General features: G+C 45.1%; 1 protein-coding gene across 1 annotated transcript in view; it reads right to left on the reverse strand.

Moving 5' to 3' along the window:
• LOC146198594 (calcitonin gene-related peptide type 1 receptor-like) overlaps window positions 1-22,810 on the reverse strand; it is a 111,114-nt gene extending 88,304 nt beyond the window's left edge. The window contains exon 1 of the mRNA XM_084594090.1: window positions 22,177-22,810. The gene's annotated coding sequence lies outside the window, so the exon portion shown is untranslated. The remainder of the gene's footprint in view (window positions 1-22,176) is intronic.
• Window positions 22,811-23,497: the final 687 nt, after the last annotated feature.

The following is a 23,497-nucleotide window of genomic DNA, read 5'->3' on the forward strand; positions in this document are numbered from 1 at the left end:
GACTACGGCTTAGGTTTCACGGGAGCACAGTTCCCGAAACTACTATCGTCGTCTCATTGCTCAGCGTCGCGAGCTAGCCCGCCAGGATCCCCTATGCGATAGGCCTGGGCTTTCTATCCGCATTATAAGCGCCTAACTACGGATCGCCGCCACGTAGTCAACTCACTTTGACCTCTACAGGTTGTGACGACGTTCGCGAATTTTTTCCGAATGGTCTTTCAGGCAACCGATCATCCGCGCCCCTGTGACGAGGTTTTCAATGAATACACACTCATTGTGCCATAGCATGTACGCGCATAGCAGACGTAAAGTCTTGGTCAAAAGTCCTGAAGCCAAAGGATCTTCTCAATCGCAAAATCAAGCCGTCATATCGCCATTAAAGACTAAAGATCTGTGAAACACTATGGCACAGTTTCTTGCTGTGATAAGAAATGACTTCGTAGCATTCTAAACGTCCTTTGGCCTTTGATGATGGCCAGATGGCTCCACTTTGCGGCTGAGACAAAAATGCTTTGGCTTCAAAACTTTTAGTCAAAACCGTACGTGCCTGCGCACAAGCCGAAGGCCAAGTGGCAGCTATAGCGTACGTGATACATTCCGAGGTAGCTGTATACCATACCACTAAACAGTTTGCGCCACTCGCTTTACGAACACTTGAAACAGTCAAAATAGTTGGTTTGAGCTGAAAGGCTGTTTGCGGTCTCCCTTGGCGCGAGACAGGAGTGTAATACTTTTATGCCTCAAAACTGTGGGAATCGTGGAACCGCAAAGAGAAATCAGTGGGCGGCCAGTACGGAATGTGCGGAATTCCGGTCAATCAGAGGGCGAAGGGCGCGCGGCGGGAATGCAAAGAAGCATTATGCACAGAAATCCGCTTTGTGCTCTCGCGTGACCGCACGCTTGGCACCCACTGCATGTGACGTGGAGCAATTCGGAAAAGCGCCGAAATTGAGGCGCAATAAATAAATAACAATAAAAAAGGAGGGCTTCGTTCGAGAGAGAAAATTGACGACCAACTCGGCGCTTCGAAGAATAAAATTGCGCCGCTCGGCAAGTGCTTCTTAATCCATTACCACTGTTCATTTTTTACCTTTTTGTATTTTTTTTTCAAGCCGCTTTTTCTTGTTTTGGATCATGTGAAATTTTGCTACGCCAAGTTGGCTGTTTTTGAAGTTTCATGTAGCCACTACAGCATCTCTTTCAGTTTCTTCCTAAGTACCCCTCCTTCCCCTCCTTCCCCACATTAGACCTGCCAGATGTTTCGTGTTTTTTTTTTTTTTTTTTACTCGTTTTCCTGATTTTGCTATTGAATCGGGCTCTATTTGGACAACCTTCCTCACCGAAACTTGACAGCCAGCCAGATTAATTACTTTTCTTTTTCTTTCCACACTGTTCCAATTGCCCTCTTCAGTCGGCAAGACACTTTAACGATAAGCCATTCAGACAAGGAAAACATGAAAAAGACAGGACAAAGGAAAATATCCTCTTTGTCTAGTGAGTGTCCTGTCTGTTTTTCACGTTCACACCTAAACGCTCTAGCCACGATTCCTCAAACTATCAGCCGCATATCCCAATTAAAAGCATTGGCTGCCGTGAGGCGACTTGACGACTTTATAAATGAAACTATCGCTGTCTATAAATGAACATTTGGACCGAGTGCAAGGAAAGCGCGGCTTCCGATGTTTGCCTTTTTTGTACCGTTACATTTTGATTTAAATTTCTTTCGAGGGGAGAAGTTGGAAACAAGACCATCTCTCTGCGTAGAAACTGATTTTCACTTCAGCGAGGTGTCCTGACTTTACAGCCAATAAAGGAAATCACGGGTTCCCCTTGTATTTGAAGACGCCACCACCACAGCTGCAACGCACTCGCAGTCACAGGCGTGCGCGAGCACAGTGTAGCTGGTGAGGGCTCATCGACATTCAAGTGGCGCTCTGCTAGGGCACGCTACCTGACGAACCGTGGAGAGAAATGAAGACGGAAAATAAGGATCGAAAAGAGAAACTCGCGGCCGCGATGATTTGTTCGACATGTCACGCGCTGCAAACGAACACGAATCGAGAACAGTTCAAGTTGTGGAGCCAGGAGGACGCCTGCGCCGCCGTTAGAGCTGCCGTTTGAATCCGAATGAGCGGAGATTGGAAGCAGTGCTACGAACGCGTATACCAGTTCCAAGTCGCTTCTGTACTTCGCGTGGGCTGCACTGCGATGTTCCGGGATCACTGGCAGCCCACCCAACTGGGGGACCAACACTAGTCTATAAGCCCCGCCGGGGTGGCACAGTGGTTACGGCGCTCGACTACTGTTCCCAAGGACGCGGGATCGAATCCCGGCCTCGGCGGCCGCTTTTCGATGGAGGCGAAAAGCAAGGCGCCCGTGTGCTGTGCGATGTCAGTGCACGTTAAAGAACCCCAGGTGGTCGAAATTTCCGGAGTCCTCCACTACGGCGTCTCTCATAGCCTGAGTCGCTTTGGGACGTTAAACCCCACAAACCAAACCAAACCAATCTATAAGGACGAGTCTGGCAACCTGTGTACGCGAGCGCCACGGCAGTACAGACTCCGTCTCAGTAGGGAATTAACTTGGCTAGAGCCTTTCTGGTCCACCTGGTAAAAAAATGGAAGCCCAGTACCAATCCAATCCAAGAAAGATGAGCTTGTTGCGTTCATCCTGTCTGCACAGGCCCCGTTGAACGATAGTGTACACCACCTCAATAAAACGCTGCTTCCACGCCTCAAAGCGGACCTCGGCAGCTGCGTTTCGATGGAGGCGAAACGAAGAGGCGTCCGTGTGCTGTGCGATGTCAGCGCACGTTAAAGATCTCCAGGTGGTCGAAATTTCTCCGTAGTCCTCCACTACGCCTCCTCTTTCTCACTTTCCACTTCAACTCCCGCCTTCCTCCCTTCCCCTACGGCTCGGTTCAGGTGTCCACATACACAAGTGTGACAGATACTGCGCTTTTCCCTTCCTATGAACCAATAATTATTTAATTACGCCTCAAAGCGCTGTCGGTTGAAAATGGCGTCCTGGACACCCGACACTCGTAGAAGTTTGTCGTTAGAAATTCTGGGCTTCCATAACAGTGCGTTCTAACATAAGAATTGAAGAAGGTCAGTTTTCCTGCATTCAACTGTAAAGACTGAATTATAATTCGTCCTTCTAGAACATGAACCTTGCCTCATTTCGCGGTGTATAATATCACCTCAAGCATGCCTTGGCACACAATTTGTAACGTGCACAGCTTTTTTGCAGTGTAGCTGTGTGTAGCGCGAACGCGTTCAAGCCCGAGCTTTTTATCAAATTCAGGACAGGCGCTCGTCCATACTTACATTTCAATTAGAGACAAGGACAGGTGATCCGTGTTTTGAATCGAACGTTTGCCCCGCCGCGTTGGTGCAGTGGATAAGATGTCCGACTACTGTGTCGGAGTAGCCGGGTTTGATTCCGACGGCCGGCTGCTGCGCTTCGATGGAGGCGAAGCGAAGAGGCGTTCGTGTGCTGTGCGATTTCAGCGCACGGTAAAGGTCCCCAGGGGGTCAAAATTACTCCGTAGCTCTCCACTATGGCCCCCTTTCTCTCCATCAACCTTAACTCCCTCCTTCCTCCCTTTCCTTACGGTGCGGTTCAGGTGTTCACGGAACAAGCGTGACAGCTACTGCGCCTTTCCTTTTCCGTGAAACAATTATTGTTAATCAATATTTCTCTCTTTGCTCTTTCATTCCCACCTTCCTCCCTTCTCCTAAATTGCGGTTAAGGTGTTCACAGAAGAAGTGTGACAGATACTGCGCTTTTTCTTTCCTTTTAACCAATTATTACATAAAGAAAAAATTAGTTGTGGTGAAAAATGTTTAATGAGTCAAAAGGTGTGGAAGTATGCATGAGCCGGATCTTTGAAGATCCGGTCCTTACAAATACTAGGTGGGGCCCCTAGTGGCGTCGGCCACTGCCCGGGCGCGCTCAACTAAGGCCTTTTGGGCCTGCAAGTCATAGCAGCCGAGCAGGGTCGCCTCCCATGTCCTCCCGAGTGGGGTTGGGGTGAGGAGGAACAGCTGTGTTGGATGGGCAAGCCCACACCACGTGGTAGATGTCCGAAGACTTCTCCGCACAGTGCGGACAACTGCCCGTGAAGGAAAAATTAAAATGTTTCAGTGTTGCCGGGCACAGCAGAGTGTTGGTATAGAGACGGAGTAGAAGCCGCTCCTCCGTCTTACATAGACCTTTACTCGAGCGAGGGTAAAGGCTATGGCAACACTGATAATAAAGAACAATGTCTTTAAAGAATACGCTGTCCTTGTATTCTTTGCGCTACGTTCCCAAAATGCGAACGCACCAACTCGCGCAATTCAGCATTCTTGTGGTCTAGCTCTGGTTAACCCTATAATTGAATTGTGAAAGCAACGGCGGAAGCTTCTTTTGCCTGTTACATTATTCCCCTATCACGCCCTTTAAGTGAAAGGTACTACATTATTGGGGACACTTAAGCTCATCCTTTAAGGGTATGAGGTGAGAGCGTAAGCTGCCAGCCCACATATAAAGTAATGCTTAAACCAAGCCGTATGGATGTGCCTGCGTGTGGTAGGGGTAACGAGAATGCAAACGGTTCTGGTAGGCTGATTCTGATATCCCCCTCCCATGTGAAAGGAGCGACCCGAGTTGACAACTCCTGCCTGTGGCATAGAGGTAACGTGAATTCAAATATCATGGCAGGCTGATTTTTTATGAGAAGACCGTAGCTACGCCCCTTCACAGCGTAGCTGCGGCCACCCGAGATCTCTCTTTGGCTGTCGTAGTATTGCCTTCGCAATAAAATTATTAAAAAAAAACACATTGAATAGGTGGTGTCACAGAGACTATTGCTGCAACACTAACTTTCGATCGCTCTATCACTAGCTTCAAACCTTGCTTAAACCCCCACAATTGTTTTCTTTAAGAGTAATGCATGCGTCGCAAAGAGAAACTGGCCCCCATCGATATGAAATTCCAGGTTGAAGTTATATGACACGAGATGTTTAAATGTTTAAATTAAAAACACCATCTTTCGGAAGAAATCTGATCGCTACTCTTGCTTGCCCTAAACATGATCGCAATGTTTAGATGTTTCTGAGCTGCTGAGATGACTTTACTGGCTGTATATTTGTGTCGATGCGCTTTGTTGCATTTGTACATATATGGATGAGTTCTGAATGACAGTAAAATCACTACCCCACTAGATTTGTACGCTCCTGGATTAGAGAAATTTTCTTTCGATTAACACTGTCGGCTAGCCATGTCAGCCCCCACCTCTTCTTTTACATTTTCAAACTTCTCATTTATATTTTATACATTCTTTCCTCTCGTTCCAAGTCCTGTGTGTTCAGCAACGCTGCCTTTCGAACTAAGGAACAAATGCCGCTATTTTATTCATCCTGAAACTTCGTCTTGTACAATTCTACAGCCACACGTTTGAAATAGGTTGAATAATGATGAGCTAATTCCTCGCTGTTTGTGTTCTAATACGATGCAATATGGCGCATTATGCGAGCAGAAAATGCATATTAATATTATGCATCGCAGCTGATATCTGTGATGTGTTTTTGAATGAATTCGGCCCTCTTTGTGGAAATATGAGCGGAATAAACAATAAAATATATGCAATGCTTCTGTTTCAACCCCTTCTATTTGACTTAGCGCAAGCGCCAGGACTGATTTCGTAATACAGTTAGTGCAAGGATAGTAATACTTGACTGTTGGTCGTGATGAAAATCCGCAGTCATTGGTTCCGCGTAGACCGGAACGATTGTTCCCTGAATAAAGGAACCATGAGGAGGAGAAGGTCAACACGCGGTGTGGTAAAGTTATCGCTATCACTCTGCACTCTATGAACTTTGAAATTTGAGAGGTTTTACGCCCTCTTAACTTTTAAAGTACTCCATTCGCACGAAAGTATAATTTTCCAGTGTCAGCGAAGACTTTGTTTGGATAAAGCACGAAAGCCGTTGCCCGGGTTAGATGGTGCAATACGCCGCTGCTGGAAAATATCGCGTATTACTAGCGCAAAAATAGATTCTCGCTTGGCTAGTCCTCCCTAACGCTCAGGAGTCAGTGCCCTGTGAGGGTGCGATTCTGGTGAGCCCCCATATATGAAGGCGCTGCAATGGGCGGGGCTGCTGTACATTGCAGTCATTGCACTATAATTTGTCCCGGAGAAAGGCAGAACGGTCAGGCGTATTTTGTCGGAACAGCCAATCACGTACCCTTCTTTTTACTGCTGTCCATTTGGTTCCCACCTCCAGCGCATGTCGCCTGAGGCCTCGCGCGGCAAAGTATACCGTAATTTGCGTCGTGAACAGTGGGAGGTTAGCCTTTTTCTTTTTACCGATGTACCCTTTCGCGGGAGCAAGCTAACAACGACGCAGCTCCTGCACGCGTTGCTTCTGCACTGTGACTTGCCCATGACGACTGGGAGAGAGATTTCGCGGCCTTAATTGCTCTACAATACACCTCGTTATTTTTTTCCTGGGCACATGCTCCTGCTTGAAGCGCACAAGGTGTCCGGGTGGATTCTAACGACGCGAAATTGCTCAGACGAATACAGGACAGCATTCCATTTTTGCTGCTGTTTCCTTGGCTTGCTAGCGACCACACTGCCCCGCCTTGGACGTACTCTAATGCACCGCTAATATGTTTACACCTGCATGCTTACACCTGCAAGAGTTGAAATATAACCCATCATTAAGCCTGCGTGATTGAAGCAGAGAATTGCTTCCTGCGGCTGTCTCTGCCTTATTATTGCCTCTTTACTCTTTTTCCTCAGACACTCGCATTAAGGACAATAACAGTGGCGGCCGCGGCTGCTTCAGGAGGCGTGTCCGAGATGTCAGGCTATTTATAACGCAGCCCGAGCAAAACAAAACCTGCAATGAAGCGAAACGAATTTCTTATTGCGCGCAAAAGCTGCATGTATTCGGAATGTTAAGGTGCTTATGTTGCATTTTCCTCATTTGCAAAGAGTAAAAAGCTTTATGTGATATTTATAGAGAGCACATTCGGCAATGGAAAGTGCGAGAATTCATATGTCAGAACGTGCTGGAAAAAAAAAAAAAAAAGATTGTATTCTCGGATTTAGATCGACCTCAACCGTGAGGATAGAAATGAGCTTACATTTGCTTACTACACTACCTCACTACGGTTCTTGCTTAGGGACAAGTGAATCAACTGCTAGAGTGGCTTTAAGAAAAGTCCCAATTTTCCTTACAGATCATCATCATCATCTTCATTATCATCATCAGCCTGATTATACCCACTGCAGGGCGAAGGCCTCTCCCATATTTCTCCACTTAACCCGGTTCTGTGCTAGCTGCATCCACTTGACCCCTGCAAACTTCTTAATCTCATCCGCCCACCTAACTTTCTGCCGCCCCCAGCTACAGATACCCATTACTTATAAATACGGCTTCTCGTTGCAGGCAGTCTTGAAACAACGGAAACTTCGAATCAGAAGAAATATTCCTGTCCATGTACTTTTCGTCCAAAATGGAAATGCCTAATTTATTCATGTATTAAAGAAGACAGCAGTACTGCTTTCAAATATCAGAAAACTGCCCCTGTGATAAGACAGGCTTTGGAATGTGGAGACAACATAAATAAACGAAAGGCATTCCACGCACTATCGGGTGGTAGTGGAAAGTTTTCGAGGCTTTGAGGCCCTCGCTCTGATGACCAATCACATAACGCACAGTTTGAAATTCAAATCGAACGCGGTCTTCCTAACAGATTCTTCAGCACGCAAACGTATAAAGACAAGCTGCACAAATTGTCAAGGCCCCAGAAATAAAAAATAGAAATAAACAAGGTGAGAAATCGATCGAAAGCGGTCAGGCCGGAGGGAGTACACGTGCGCAAACCTGCCGCTGACGCGGGAAGCCGCCAACAGAAGTTGCCGGATGCGCTCGGTCACGACAGCGCAGGTTGACCCGCATGGGGCAACCTAACTCTCCGAGGCAAGGGAGACAAGCAGGTTTCAATTGCTTCCCGTGTCTTGTTGCACTCAGGGACGGGTTGCTAACCCAGAGTTTGTTCGTGGGAGGAAAACGGGCCACCATAGTGAGGGGAGAGTCAGTTGTTCCCTCTCGCCGGTGAGTAATTGCGCACCTGAAGGAGAGGGACGAAGGAGAGAGAATTGTTTCTAGACATAGCAAGTGTCCTCATCGCTTTCACCCGGAATTTTGCTCTAAATGGAAGGCTTCGCAATCAGACATTTTGCGGAACATTCATGGAACCAAGTGGCACGGGCACATATTCGCGATTTCAACCGCCCACACGTGACTTGCAGTTATTCAACGCCTAATATGTGCATTCGAAACTGGCTGTTAGGCGTGTCGCAGTGGAGGGTAAGTTCATCGCGCGTAACAGAGCCAATAACCAGTCGACCGTGAAGGGAATGGCTTGAAAGGTGCGACGAAAAACGCCCTGCTCTTCCAACTTTCCTTTTTTGCGCGTGGTATCAACATTAGACATTGTGCATCAGTCACGTGCGTTAGATAATTCAGGCCTACCGATTACCTTAGCAGCTTGCACTTGGAAAGGGCCTTATATATTGTTATAATCAACTTCGTGTGCTTTCGTGAAGAGAAGCTAAGAAGACGTTGAACAAGCTAAAATTAAGGTAAAAGATTGAAAGATAAACTCAATACGCTATCGGAACTCTTTGTGCGAGTCCAATGAGTTTGGAAACAACGAAGTGCATTTCAAAAGAGCAAAAAGATTAAATGGAAAAATTGCGCGAATATTGCAATATTACTGTAATGTATTTTTTCAGACACAACTGACGGTGAACCTCAAAGGGCATCCGCCCACATTACTACTTGTTGCGGAAACCTAGTTCCAGGCCTCCTTTTCAGAAGCCGCGAAACGGTGCTTGCAGTAATATTATAAGAGAAGAAATTCATAGAGATGACATTTGCGACTATTCCAGCCAAATTTGAAAGCTTTGAGTTGTAGCCTGCGATATACAAGTAATTATTCAAAAAAGGGCTCGTGGCTACCGCTCGCAACCGATTAGGGGAGCACCTATCCGTGTGCTCCCTCCCCAATGCCGTCATAGGTGCTTCCTCTCTTCATCCGCTCATTGGACGGGCGCTCCCAAGTGACGCGACAGGGAGGGGGCGCGGTCAAGCGCCGTCGCGGCATTTTTCTTTCATTTTTTTTTTTGCGATATTTATTGCCTCAGGGCACCGAAGGATTGTCAATGGCGCAACAGCGTGCGCTTGTTGAGATGAGAGGGGAGGAGCATCATTTTCGATCGTCGATATGCTCGGTGCTAATGAAGCTGGCTTAAAAGATTTTCCACTGTGTAGAGGATTTATAAGAGTCCTATTGCTCGTGCTCGTTTTCGAGTTTTAGCAAATAGCTTTTTATGGGTGTGCTTTAATGGAATGTATGCCAAGTGAAGACGACGACCAACACTTCTAAAATTGCGAGCTTTGATTTCTCACTCGTCGTGCTCTCATGGCCTCTGCTTCAGCCACTATGGCTTTGGCCGTAAAAGCAAAATTCTAAGACGCGTGCAAGCTTGCGTTGCAGTGTACACGTGTAGCAATAGTCTCAATGCGCGCCGTTTACGACTGCCTGGCGCGCCTTTGAATAAAAAAATAACGAAGAAAATCTTACAAAGCGCCCTCGTTAAAAGTGGAGAGAAAGACCCATAAAACATGCAGAGTCAATGCTAGCTTCGAGCGTAAGAAATATTTAAATCAGATGACATTAAAGGGCCTCAAGGCCTTTACCGACGTGTTATGTACATTTGCCGGGGCACCTGGTCAGCGTTAGCTCATCAATATCTTCACGTCCACTAGTATTATCAACACGTCCTCGCAACACTCGTTCCGGATTTTTTTTTTTTATTTTGCGATTTCTTTTTCTCGCTTGATTCTGTCCTGTTTCTGTTCTGAGTTCTTTAACGCGTGGGGCCTCTTGCTGGAGCGAAAAATAAAAAAAAAAAACTTAACGACCACGGCGGGGTAAAATTAAAACAGATGTCCCAGAGAATTAGTGGAGGAAGAAAGAGGAAGGACAGGAATTTGGAATTCTGCCTATCCAGCGCGAGAGCGCCTTTACGAGACTGGGCTCAGATTCATTAGGAAGTCGTGAAGTTCCAGCCTGTTCTCTAAGCCTTACAACTGACCCCACTTTGTCGAAAACAAAATCTGCGGAGCTACTCCGCCTTTCCACGAAGCGCACTTCCGCCTGTTGTGTACCAACTTAGAGACTGGTGCACAAACCAAGTTTAATTTGCTTCGACGCCAGTTTTTCTTGGCTGTTCCGACGAAAAATTTTCACTGTTAAGACACCTGAGCTTCTCTCTTAAACTCTCCTCTAATCTGTCTTTGTAGATAAAAATTTTATATACTTGGTTGCCACTCTGCAATTAGTGCAATTCGTGCGATCAGTGCAATCCCACAAAGAAGGATTACATGCTGATTACTCAACATGAGATAACAAACACTCCAATTCTCTTTTCTTGCTCTTTAATCCTTCTTACGGCAATAAAGGTGCGGTAACTATTCTGATTTGCCGACTGCTGATGCAGCCTTGCGTATTAGCCCCGTTTGAGATTTTATTGCATCATAAAAGAAACCGTCGAAAGTCTAACAAGGAGAGAAAATTTGAAAAGCCAGGTGTGCTTTTAATCCTTCCATCAGAAATAAAAGTATGCAAGCGCACAACTGCAAGGTTTCAGTTTGGAAAATGAATTTATAGATGCACTAACTGGTTGCGTCGTAATAAATCAGTGTGTTTCAACCTTGGTTCAATATCTGATAATGTGGAGCATTTAGCATTAGGTCAGTGAAGTGTTTTCATGAGTGACATGGGCACGACACCAGGTTTCTTTATCGGCTGACAAAAATTGCTTTATATTAGATATTAGCTTTCTTAACCATGATTTTGGATGCATGCGTGCGGCAGACAGCAGAGCAAATCACACTCTCAAAGCAGGGCCAATCGTTTGTTAACGCTGCAAGGCTTTGTAATATTCAAAAGCAAAATGCGGCTATAAGAATTAGTTTGTGAAGTTGGGGTGTAACCTTTGGACGTTCAAGAACAAAGCACAACTGGATGGCAAATTTATCAGCCCCAAAGAAAATGTTCTTCTGGCTTGAACGGCAAGTTAACCAGAAATTATGCCCAAAAAGCATGCAGGGTGTTTAAGCAGACAGTCTGCAATTTTTAAACATGAAAGTTTTGAGTTATCCCTCACAAAACTACTTTACGAGTTTACGATGAGACCTGATTCGAGGTCATCAATAAAAGATTTTCATATTAAATTGAATCGGTGTTCTTCTTCTTTATTGAGTTGTCACAAAGAAAGCTACCACCGTGTTTAAGTTTAAGCACAATAATGCGAGAGTAAATTCAATACACTGGATAGTTTTTCGGAGTCAAGACCGAACGTGTACTAAGCTCATTTAATAACTGTATCGAGTGGTATCCTGGTATGAAAATGCAACCACAACGTTATAAGCTTATTTATTTCTGTAATAGAAAATGAAACAGTCTGTCCCCCACAGGTTGTAACCATTGCTAAAAACTACGAGTACACTACAGCTCCCTTCATCAGAGCAATATTTTATATCCAGAGCCACTAACATTAATACACAAACTGGCAGCCAAAAGTATCGCGTCAGGTTCAAACAGCGATGTTACAGCACAACATAAATACAATACACCATTGCATTCGCTCGGTTCTATACTTGGTGCTCACGATTATACACTCTGCATAATATAATTGGTAGTGTGTTTGTAACTGTACATTTTGGAAAAGAATTTCTTCTGCGCTGAGGCTCTCAGTGGGTAGTAGGAACCAAGGGGCACAACTGGGAAGTTGCCTTTGTTATTTGAAGTGAGTCCTTTCAGCTCGTACGGCAAAAACGTGAAAATTGTTCTTCAAGTTAATCCTTCACGTAGACCTCTACATATCTAAAGGTGTTTTTTTTCTTGTCTCCACTGTTGCATGCCCACAAATAAAAACAATTTTCCATAAACATCCCTGAAACATTCGCGTCCTAACTCTACCGATAACCTTCAGTCGAACCGCATCCCTGCAAATAAATGTTCTATAAACATACCTGAAATGTTCGAGTCCTAAATCTACTGATAACCTTCGTATAAAACATTCCATGAAAAGATCAATAAGAAACGTTTGATGACGTTAACTGAGACGTATTTGACACCTAGTAATCGCATTCTTGTTTGCGTTTTTGTTCGCGAATCGCGAATCGCGTTTGTCAATATGGTCAATTTTGATTTTTTAAAGAGCAAACTGAGGAAATTTTCAATTTTTCTTGAATTCTCATTGATCCCAGAAGCACTAAATAAGCGGCCAGTTTGCACTCAATGTGCAATACTACTTTCTTGGCATAGAACTGCCAGAAATTTGGTGAATACAACTCTGGCGTACCTTGTTAACCTATATGAAATCGCTGACTTATGTCATCTAGGGTCTAAATAGATATATTGAGAGGCTATAACAAGCCAAAAGTGATAACAATATCACTTGTTTTAAATATCGAAATGCCTTCCTCGTCGATGCTCTATAGGCCAGCAGTTGTTTCATCACAAGGGTGAAAGTGATATCACGCGGCTAGAAAGGGCGCTGTCCACTCCTACCATCGTGTCACGCGCTCACTGCGTACCACCCGACTAGGAGCGGCGAGCGGGAAGAGAGCACGTACCAGGCGCCCTAATGTGTGACACATGTCAGGTGGGCAGGGCTACCGCTCATTTAGCCACGCGGTTTCGCTTTCGCCCGTGTTCGACACAAGAATTATTTTCGACGAAGCCTGGGTGGAAAAGGCTTTTTGAAATTCTAATATCTGATATGAACATGACTCACGGTGCGCTATGAGCCCGTCATTAAATAAAAAAGGCCAAAGAAAATAATACAAAAGATAACTATCCAATGCTATATAGCCAGGATCCCAAGTAGCGTGCACTACACCGCTGACAATGCTATGCCAAAAATATGCCCCATAGCTATCTCAAAAATGATAGTTTCGTAAATTACTCAGAGTTTTAGGCGAAACACCCTTTAATACTCGGTGCTTCGGTACAGGCTTAATACGTATACGTGCAGGAAGTCCACCTCTTCGTATCCGTAGATTTCTGTTGCCTGCTTTCGCCCAGGCCTATTTTAGCCTGCTTTTATTGAGCTGGGAAAGCTCGTATAATTAACGCTTACACAAGAATTAACTATTAACGAACTATTAACTATTATTACAATGAACTACCCCAGGTGGTCGAACTTTCCGGAGTTCTCCACCACGGCGTCTCTCATAGCCTGAGTCCCTTTGGGAAGTTAAACCCCAGAAACCAACCTATTATAATTAACTATTCCAACATTTTGTTCGGACCGTATAAGAGTTCCTGAATACACCAAATTGGTGCTCACCGTAATTAAACCGAGAGGAGAACCACACTTTGCGCATACGTTTCTGCGCTCTCGACAAAATTTCGTAGCAGTAATGGAAAGCACATTCTGATATCTCCGAGGAAAACATCAGTGTGAAGCGACTAAAGTTGCTCACATGGACGAAAGCACCGCAAAGGCTGCTGTGTTTATACATGCTTAGAATGTGCAAACGCGTGAAATACGTTTTTCGCAATTTATTACTCGGCTTAGAAAAAAAAAAAAAAAGAGGCAAGGACGTGCACGCAAAATGTTGAATAAGGCATCTCAATTCCAAAACCCGGATGCGTTGCAAAAAGATTTCAGCGGAGACGCAAAAGACGTGTAGTTTTCATCGCGCGATTTATCACTCCTGAGTTTTACCCAAACGTTAAAGGCGCTGTTGACACGTGGTAAAGTCACTCAGTCTTCCTTTTAACCCCGAGGCACTCTTTATTTTTTTTTCTGTTTTCACTCCGACTCTTAAAATATACGCGCAGCAAAAGTGACCCTGAAATAAAGCGCTCCAAGGCTGAGCAGACGTAGTAACAAGTTCCTCCAGTGTTTGTGAGTTTCAGCGATGCGCGAGCGGTGCCGTATACATTTACTGCCAATATTGAGGAACTGGAAGTGCTCGAGAAACATCTTTCTGTTTGACCACCAGAAGGTGTGTCGTTCCCTTTCCTACTCAGTTGTGCAGTCAGAGGGAACAGGTCAGGAGCGAACGGCAAGTTTCCGTTGTCGCCTCCTTACTTTGTTGAACTCAAAAACATGCGGAACCTCAAGTACAGGCGAAAACTGTCCGTTCTGCATCTGACAACGCCCATTTCGTTCTGTAAGAACATTTAGAAACCACTCGAATTTAAAGATAACCTATATGAAGAAACACTCGCAAAGAGCGAAAAGCTCGCATACCACAAATCTTGATATGCCTCTTATTACTGCATAAGCGGCGTTCAAGTTTCCTGCGCATCAATAAAATGATTGTCCTAAATTTTTTTTATTATCCTTGCTCGCGGGCTCAACATCATGCACCTGTTCGTTTACACACCCACGGGTGCCACAGAAAGTCACAAGCTATCTGGAATGGACTATCTATGGGCCACATAGCAGTTTCACTTAAAATGAATATCAAAAAGTAACGCTCTAATGAGCAAATATGTGGGAAATCAAGTACAACAAAATTTATTACCTACACATTGGCAAGATAATTGAAGAAGTGCCTATTGTTGGCTAGCTAGTGTATGAAACATTTTCCTGGCGTGCGCTGCTTAGGCTGACAAGGACACAGTTAACACACACAACAGCCTACAAGCATAGCCCACGCAAGCCCACTAAGTTCTTAAAATATTCAATAAAATATTGTTCCTGTGGAATATGCGGCTCAACACTCCTTACGTGTTTAGTGCTTTTATTTGTCTGCTTCCACTTGGTTGAGCCCTTGCAGTTTTTTTTTTTTTGCTGGGCAGGTTTCTTTTATAACGCTCGCCGTGGGTTGAGCATGAAAAAAAGACTAAAAAAAAACAGCAAAGCCGGTTTACTAACTTTACTTGCTCCCATCAGGATGAGAACTACAATCCTTTCTCCTAAGATCGAATCAATGAGTTATTCTGCTTCCTAAAGTGGGCCATCAAAGCACTGGTCGATATCATCTCGCTCCCCTCGTGTCGAGCAAACTCCGTTCCAGCCACTGTTCCCGAAGCCCCCTGAACCAACAGGGCGGGTGAATATGTGTAGTAACCCCCAGGCAGACATGTTTCTTGGGCAGTTAAGTAGCTATGTCTTTGTCACAAAACTAAAAAAAAAAAATGTTGTGTTATCATCTTTGTGCAATTGTGGTTTTAATGCCCAAAATAATATTGAGTAATGGACTAACGATTGAGAACCCCTTGTCATACAATTAGACGGAAGCAACAAGACGCCATAGGCGAATAATTAAATGCTGAGTGTATATAACAGAACCATCGCTTCTCCTTCCATTCAGTAATAGTCAATTAGCATGCAAATATGGTAGTTCTACATTGATATTACTAAATATATCACATTCCCTCTTCCCAGAACATGAAGAGGGTAAATTAACAAGGAATAGTAAAATACACAAATAGAAGAAACCTGGATATGACAAAAGAGAGAGGGTAACGATATAAAAGGAAAATGAAAAGAAATTTGATGGCTGTCTTCACACACCTCTATAACTTTCTTGTACAGTCCCCTTCTAACTTTCCTTTTTTGGTTTGTTTTTCTTTCTTTGTTTATCGTTTATTTTATATTGATTTAAGGCTGTTGTGCTTTTGAAAAGGCGGGCTGGGCAACGTTATTTTTTGTTCTATTTAAATCGCTAACGGTAACTTCAGTTGAAGAAGCCTTCTCTAAATTAGTTCTCGTAAACATAACCAGCACGCGTCCTGACCATGTGCCCCAATCGAACTTCAATGCAAACGTATTTCTGACGTTGTTAAAACTTAAGAAATCGGCAATTACAATTCCGTTTTTGCTCACTCCATTGATCTTGTCCGAGTTGCGCGAGGCAAAATTGTAGGAACAGAGACAATAGACTATTTGTCATCCGGCAAGCGTCTGCCAAATTGTGCCGCAGGAAGTTCTCAGAAAATGATGGAGGAATAATTCCTCGACGTCGGCAGGAAGTGGCTCATTAGCTCATCAGCTACCTAAATGTAGCTTGCCAAAATTAGTGTCAAGTATTCTGATTAGAAAGCAATCGCTAATTACTACATGTGCACGCCAAAGTTAGCGTTAAAAGCCATTCTAGTATGGGAACGTGGAGCGCAAATGGTAGGCTCCTAATTTGCAACACTGCAAGACTAAAGGGCTAAAAACTCAATTTACTTGTAACGATTGCACGAGAATTGCGCGTACCCTGTGTTCCGGTACTAAACAAGATACCTTTCTAATGCTGACGCATCCATACATGTTGTTTTTCGCTAGGAGTCATGCCATGGTTGACGCTGTATACCTTTATCGGAAGCCGCCTAATGAAAGTTGCTCTTTGCAGCTCGTTGCGGTTACTCACATAATTGTTTCGGTGACTAAGGCCATTAAAATAGCAATGTTACCTTGCTTAGTCGCACTCTCAACCCGCCTTCATAGAAGGACGGATTGACACACACACACACACACACACACACACACACACACACACACACACACACACACACACACACACACACACACACACACACACACACACACACACACACACACACACACACACACACACACACACACACACACACACACACACACACACACACACACACACACACACACACACACACACACACACACACGCACGCACGCACACACACACACACACACACACACACACACACACACACACACACACACACACACACACACACACACACACACACACACACACACACACACACACACACACACACACACACACACACTCCTGCGCGCGCGGCAAGACCTCATGACATCGTGACGAGCCCCTTATTTCATTTTTAATCTTCTGTAGAGCACCAAAGCACTATCGTTGCTTCCCTACTGCTCTTACAGCTACTCTGATCACCGTAACACCGTTTACAAATCTTATCCAACCTTAGAGCATGTGTGTGTCTTACACCAAGAGTAGGAGTATACGGAACTACACGTGAGTATCTCTAGTTATCGCCTTTAAAAGACGCTCGAATGTCGATAACATAGAGGACGTGGACACGCGTGCAGAGTGTTGTCACATCACTGCACAAAAGCAAAGAACCGAGACCAGGCGCTGGCTGCTACGCTTGCTTTTCCCGTAGAGTCGTTCTCCTCATCCTATGATACCACGGTCTGAACCGACCACTGCCTCTCACCCCTGCCTTCACTTTCTACCCCGTTGCACAGCTGGCGCTATCGCAACTATTGGGTCTATAGCCGCCGCTTCGAATGATACAGAGATGAAATGACTCAAACGAGGCGGTACCATACCGTCCAGGCTTTCATCCGAAGCTCCGTACGGCTAGCCTGATATGGCTAATCGATTCTTGCGCGCATTGACACCGGATCTTATAGTGACGATTTTTTTTTTTTCTTGTGCGAGTCGGTCGCGGTCGAGCCGTTGAACCGTCATAGCAGGACAAGACGACAAAGGAGAGCGTGAAACAGACACGTATTAATAAAAAAGAACGAAACAAGGAAAAGAGATTCCCCGCAAACGGCGTCCTTTCTTTGCATCGCCTCTCGGCAGAATCGGGTGTATACGCAACGTCAAGGTCAATCGGTATCACCGGCCGTCGAACACGGTTGCTGATGCCGTTGGCCCAATTCAGCGCGAAGAGTGCGTCAAGAGCGGTGGCACGTCTCTTTCATTCCTCAGAACGTGACTCTGGCTGTTTCAACGACGAGACACCTCCATTTTGTCGTTATTTTTTCCTTTCTCGCTTTTTCACTTCTCCGAGTCTTCTTCTATTTTCCTCTCTGAACCCCTGTCAGCGGGCGCTTGGGGAAAACTTTGTATCCCGCAGTCGTTGCCCTCCTTACACAGCGTCCTTTACTATACCTGGCTCTGTAACGACCCTGTAAGGAAACGTGCTATCAAGTATTCAACATTACACAGTCCGTAGTCGACGCGGTACGCAGATGAGTTCAGGGGCGCCAGCATTGCGCAATATGTCCCCCAGGTCCGCATGCCGTTGTCTTAACTCTGCGTGGGGTGTCATTTCGCCCAGAGCAGCGCGCATTTTAATAGAGCTTGTTTTCGCGCGCGCGTCGTAAGAAGAGAGTTTCGCAAAGGGCTTGTTGTGGCGGTGTTTCAGATCTCCGCAGTGGCAATCATCCTTTTGTGAATGTTGAATGAAGGGGGACGCAGCGGGAGACATTTATGAGAGGTGACATAGAAAGATTGCCGTCAGGTATATTGTGCGATCCCGCTGCTCCTATGAATTATTGTATAAGAAGGGATGCAGGAAAGATTATAGTCCGCAGGGCTAGCTCGCAAATTATAAATGAATTAAATACTGTATAAATTGTGATTATGTATAAATTGTGATTATGAATCCGTGTTAACGCTTTAAGCAAGTGCCGTGAACTCTTGCTTTTCTGGCGGAACAGAATGGTGAAAGTGAATGGTGGATGTAGTACCGACATGAATAGGTATCCTTGAGGACTAGAGGTTAATGCTGTCAGCTAAACGACGCGATAACCGCAATACTTCAGAACGCTGAAAAACTTTCACATTATCGAACAGCACGACATAAAATATCATTACATGTTTAGGTACAGCCTTAGGGATCTCAACCTCCTTCCCTAGCCGGCTCCTTTGTCTCATAGACAACATGATCGGCCTTCGAACAATGTTCTCCTGTTCCCGAAATTCAGTAGCTACGATTTCTGTACTTTTGTAGCGAGAGCTACATTGGCCACAGTCTTGCCATTGCGCCGTGCCTGTTCGTGAGAAGAAGGAAAAGAAGAAAAAGATGAAGAGGAAATAGAAGAAGAAGAGAAGAAGAAGAAGAACAAGAAGACGAGGAAGAAGAAGAAAAAGAAGAAGGAAAAGAAGAAGGAAGATTAATCAGTAATCAGTTCGTTTGAACGTTGTGACGGCGCTGTGCCCCGGAGTTCCACGTAGAGTCGGTGTCATACCACTAGAAGTCTAGTATACACCCGAATGAGAATGGTCAACGACGAGAGGCAAGGGGTGCTCATACGTGAAATCATTCCCCTATGGCATAAATAAAGCTGAAACCATAAAGTAAACTACTATGTGCAAAAGCCATGCCTTTACTTTCGAGCCGAACCTAAGCGTAGCCATGCAGATAGCTCTCGCGTAACTCCAGGTTTAACCACAAGTTAAACCACAGCTAAATGTTTATTCGTTCTCTTTTATATCAGAACAACAATGTAAATGGATGTGGCAGCCATTGTATATTACTATCTCTTTTTTGTTCTTTTAGCATAATATATAATTCACCTATATACTATTATTCAGTGCCTAAGCAGGTATAACAGCACAAGTCTAATAAAAATTATCCTTCCCGAAACATTGTAGGCCGTGATACAACTGCCACAGCACAGGAAGGCGATGTACATAACAGGTATGTTTACTACAACCTTGTGCTGGCAAGAGGGACAGTCCAGTCACGATGGCCTGCCTATATACGCTTCGGGGCTTTTCTACTGAAGAATTTATAGTCTAGCAAAATGCCTTCTTCGTGAAGACGCAGCAAAGAGCATCGCGCGAGTTGCATCTTCTACAAAATTCGATCACTTCGGAGCACTCCTGCATTCGAATAGAGCGCTTCATGGCTGATTTTGCAGGTGATTTTGTTTTTGCATAATTTTAACAGCAGTAAATTTGCCTGCTAACCTGCTCGTCGCGATGACGCACAAGCTGGTGTACCGGGATCGTAAAGCCAACTTACTTAAAAATTACCAAAGTCTTCCTAAGACGCACACTTCTTGGGAAGAAGCGCGCACATCCTGCTTAATGCGCAAAGATGCGGATTCTATTCAATAGGATGAACACTGCTTGAGCTTATGAGGTCAAGATTCTTGCTCTCCTAAAGTGCTGCGCAACTTTTCTCTGGCTCGCCGAAAGGCGGCAAACGAGTTCAATTCGTCGCAATTGCAGCAGCAGCAGCAGCGCCAAGCCCAAAGGCTTCACGAGGCCAGGCTGAAGGAACGCTTTTTAGTCCTTGGAATCCCAGGGAGCATCGCAAAAGGAGAAACGATGGCAAAATAGGAAACTTGTCATTTGTTTTGGCTGATGCGACGCTTCTGATGCGACTTGTTTTGCTGTTCCTAAACACAGTGTTATCGTTAACGCCCCAGGCTTAGTAAATAAATCGATAGAAATTGAATTGACTGCACCAAGTTATTCTCGCAATATCCTTTTAGTCCTCAAGGAGACTCGCAGCACCTTATGTATCTTCGAATGTGGCCTTTAAAGGAATAATGCTTACCGCTTTAGGAAGCCGTTGTTTCTACAAAAAAAAAAAAAAAAAAAAAAATGGTCCATGGAATAATCGCCGCAGCAGGTTTTAGCTTTGCAGTGAGTGCAGCCGGAACATTTTCAGTTAACAGCCAAACTGAAACATTTTCTTTCATGGTTCGTGGTTTGCCCTACGTGCCGTTGAAGGAAGGCGATACAAAAAAAAAAAAAAAAAAAAAACTGAAAGCAAACATGGGCACCTGTGCGGCAACCAGAAAAAGCCAAAGCACTCTCAAAAAACAAACCGGTCTTCCTCTTAATCCCCTAAGCGACGTAACGGCCAACTCAAGGGTATCCAGATTTCTTAAGCGGGAGCCAGCAAGAAGGAGAGAAAAAAACAAAAACAATTTCATCTGATGGCATGGCGAGTAATTAATTTTTTTTGTTCGTTTTTCCTTTCCTTCTGCACCAGACTCAGCTTCGAGCGGGATACCGCTATCTGGGAGTGCATGCAAGACTCCCGGTGACAATAGATTACCTCTGTATACCGTAATGTCGTATGTGTGGCAGCAGATACTCTTCCTTTTTTCTCACCTTGTTAACTCAACACCCGCTGTTGTGAGGGTACAGTGGTTACTCTCAACAATGGAGGCTGTGCTGACGGCAAGAAACAGGCCTCTATGTCAGTATGTTGTGTGATCGAGGTTTGAAAAAAATAAAAATAAAAGGAAACCCTAAAGAACATTTTTGTTTTTATTCTGGATTATTGTCCCTCTATGCACCCTCAAATAGTTTTGAAATCGATAGCCTTTTTTTTATTTATTTATTAAAGTGCCGCGGACGAAGGGAGGGGGGGGGGGGGCATCCAAAAGTAGTATATATAAAGAAGACGGTGGGGTGTTACTCGGTACTTTTTATCAAGTGCAGCTCAGTACATTCCTTTATTTTATTAGAAGAAATATAAATAGAGTGACAGCAAGTGCCTATTTTCGTAACGATAGCGGTGTTTTTGACATTTCACTTAGTACTGCCGAAAAGCATCCAGCATTCCTTCACAGAGATTCACCGGTGTACATCAGCGTTTGCAGGAAGCCTCGAAGTTAGGACAAGAGTACTGCTTTCATAATGATCGCCGCTGCAAAATCATTGTTCTGTTATCATGCGGTAGAAGTGTAAGGAGAGAAATTTCGAAATTCTGACGTAGCAGATTTAGGTTGACGGCGTTCGAAGACGAGCAGAGGAGCACTGGGTGCACAAAAGCCATCAGCAATTCGGACACGTGTGCAATAGCGGTTTGCTGCACTAGTCGCTTCGCTGAAAATACTGACGAGGATATATTCAGTCAAGGGACACTGTGGCATTAGCTGCATAAAATTAAAAAAGAAATAGTGGCAGGCTGCAACAGATATAGTACCTGTACTGCTCATAGCGGCTGCCTCGCAAAAAAAAAAAAAAAAAAAAAAAAAAACGAAAAGAAGAAATCTTGTTCATATTGGAACTTTAGTAAAGACGGGGGTAACGGCATGCCGTAAGCTTTCACTGAAGCCTTTTACTTATTGCATATGCAACATGAGTTGATAATTAAAATCCTTGAACGCGAGCGTAGCCCAAATGTGTTGCTTTAATTAGAATTCAGTTTTGTACGTTGGAACATCGCAAACAAAGCCGGAGTACACCGGGCTTCTTAGTGCTCAAGAGCAGCGTAGGCATACAGTCAACTCGCATTCCTTCGTCTGGAATCAGATTTTATTTCGCCTATTACTGCGTGTTTCGAATTTCAAACCAGACGCGGATAACGTTTACATAGTGCAGAAAACTGGAAAAGAATGAAGACAAGATTCGGCTGTTTACAACTCACCAGAGAGCAGTAATCCGCAGGCTCTGTGTTGAAACGAGCTTGACAATCCAACTCCCTGGAGAGCAGTCGCTGTTATAGTATTTGGTCCAAATGCAGCAGCTGACGTTCACGCGCGCGCCTCGTCGCAGATCGACCACGTGCAGAAATCAAGAAGAGGAAGAACGAACTCGTACAACGCTGCGTTCCGTGGTCAGGTTTTGACTGCTTGGTATCCGGATGCGTGACACTTCCTTTAACGCAGACACAACTTTCTTCTCTTCAATGGACGCACGCAGGCTTCGTGTGAGCGATATTTCGAAAGATAAGAGTCCTCAGATCACACTACAAAATTTGCTCGTTATATCGGAAGCGAGCCGAAGAGGCGGAGAACGGGGAACGGGACGTCCCGAGCAATCAACAAGCGAGAGAAATTGTTTTTCTCGCGGCGTCTTCATAAAAGAACGCTCTTGAACAGGCGCCGGCGGAAGCCCAGCGGTTTGCTTCCGCTCCAGGCGCGAACCCTCAGAGCTGCTGTCTCTCTTGACTTTGGTGCCACCACCGCTGCGCTGACGAAGAATGCGCTTGTCCGCTCCGGTTCGGTCGTCGGGCCGCTACCGACTAAACGCTCCTCCGCGCGGCAGCTGACGAACGACGGTCGAGGGGGAGCGCGCCGCGCTCCTCCCACTTACTTCCACTGCCGGAGCTCACGGTGGCAAGCGGGTCCCGGCCGACGCGTCACGCAAACGCGGCCACTGGTGGCGTCGGCCGCCGGAGCATGCGCGTCGAGGACGCCCAAAGACGCCAACAAAAACGCGTGCGCACCACGAAGACACCACGCTCGCCCCTTTGATTTCGCGCCGGCTTTGTAGAGTTCGGGGCCCGGGTTTGTTGCCGCAGCGGAGACGTGCTCCAGAAGTAGCTGAGTTCACACGCCCGGAAGGAACTAAAAAAGAACTGCGTTTTGAAAACATTGCTCACTTTCTATTTTAACCGTAGGTGGTATATGGTAGGATTCTACGGCCGGGTACTGCGCGAAAGGTCTTGGCCGCGACAGCTGTAGCTGTTCTTCATTTACCTTTTTTTTTATTTTTTTTTTCATTGAAGTGAAAAGCTCCCGCATGAAGTAGGTTACTTGCAGTACGAGGTGAAAAGTTACCTTATATGTTTGTTAATATATGCCACTATATGCTTGCTTTCTTTGTTGGCCTTCATTTTGAAATCGCAAGAGTCGACTAGAGACACCGCAGATGTCAAGGCAATATAAAAGCAAAATTCTTGTTTAATTTCTGCTAGGGTTACAATGCGAAGAATAAAGAAACAAAAGATGCAAAATTAGCTGAAC

The sequence above is a fragment of the Amblyomma maculatum genome, chromosome 2 (assembly GCF_055883805.1).
Source record: "Amblyomma maculatum isolate TAMU_Amacu chromosome 2, ASM5588380v1, whole genome shotgun sequence".
NCBI lineage: Eukaryota > Metazoa > Arthropoda > Arachnida > Ixodida > Ixodidae > Amblyomma > Amblyomma maculatum.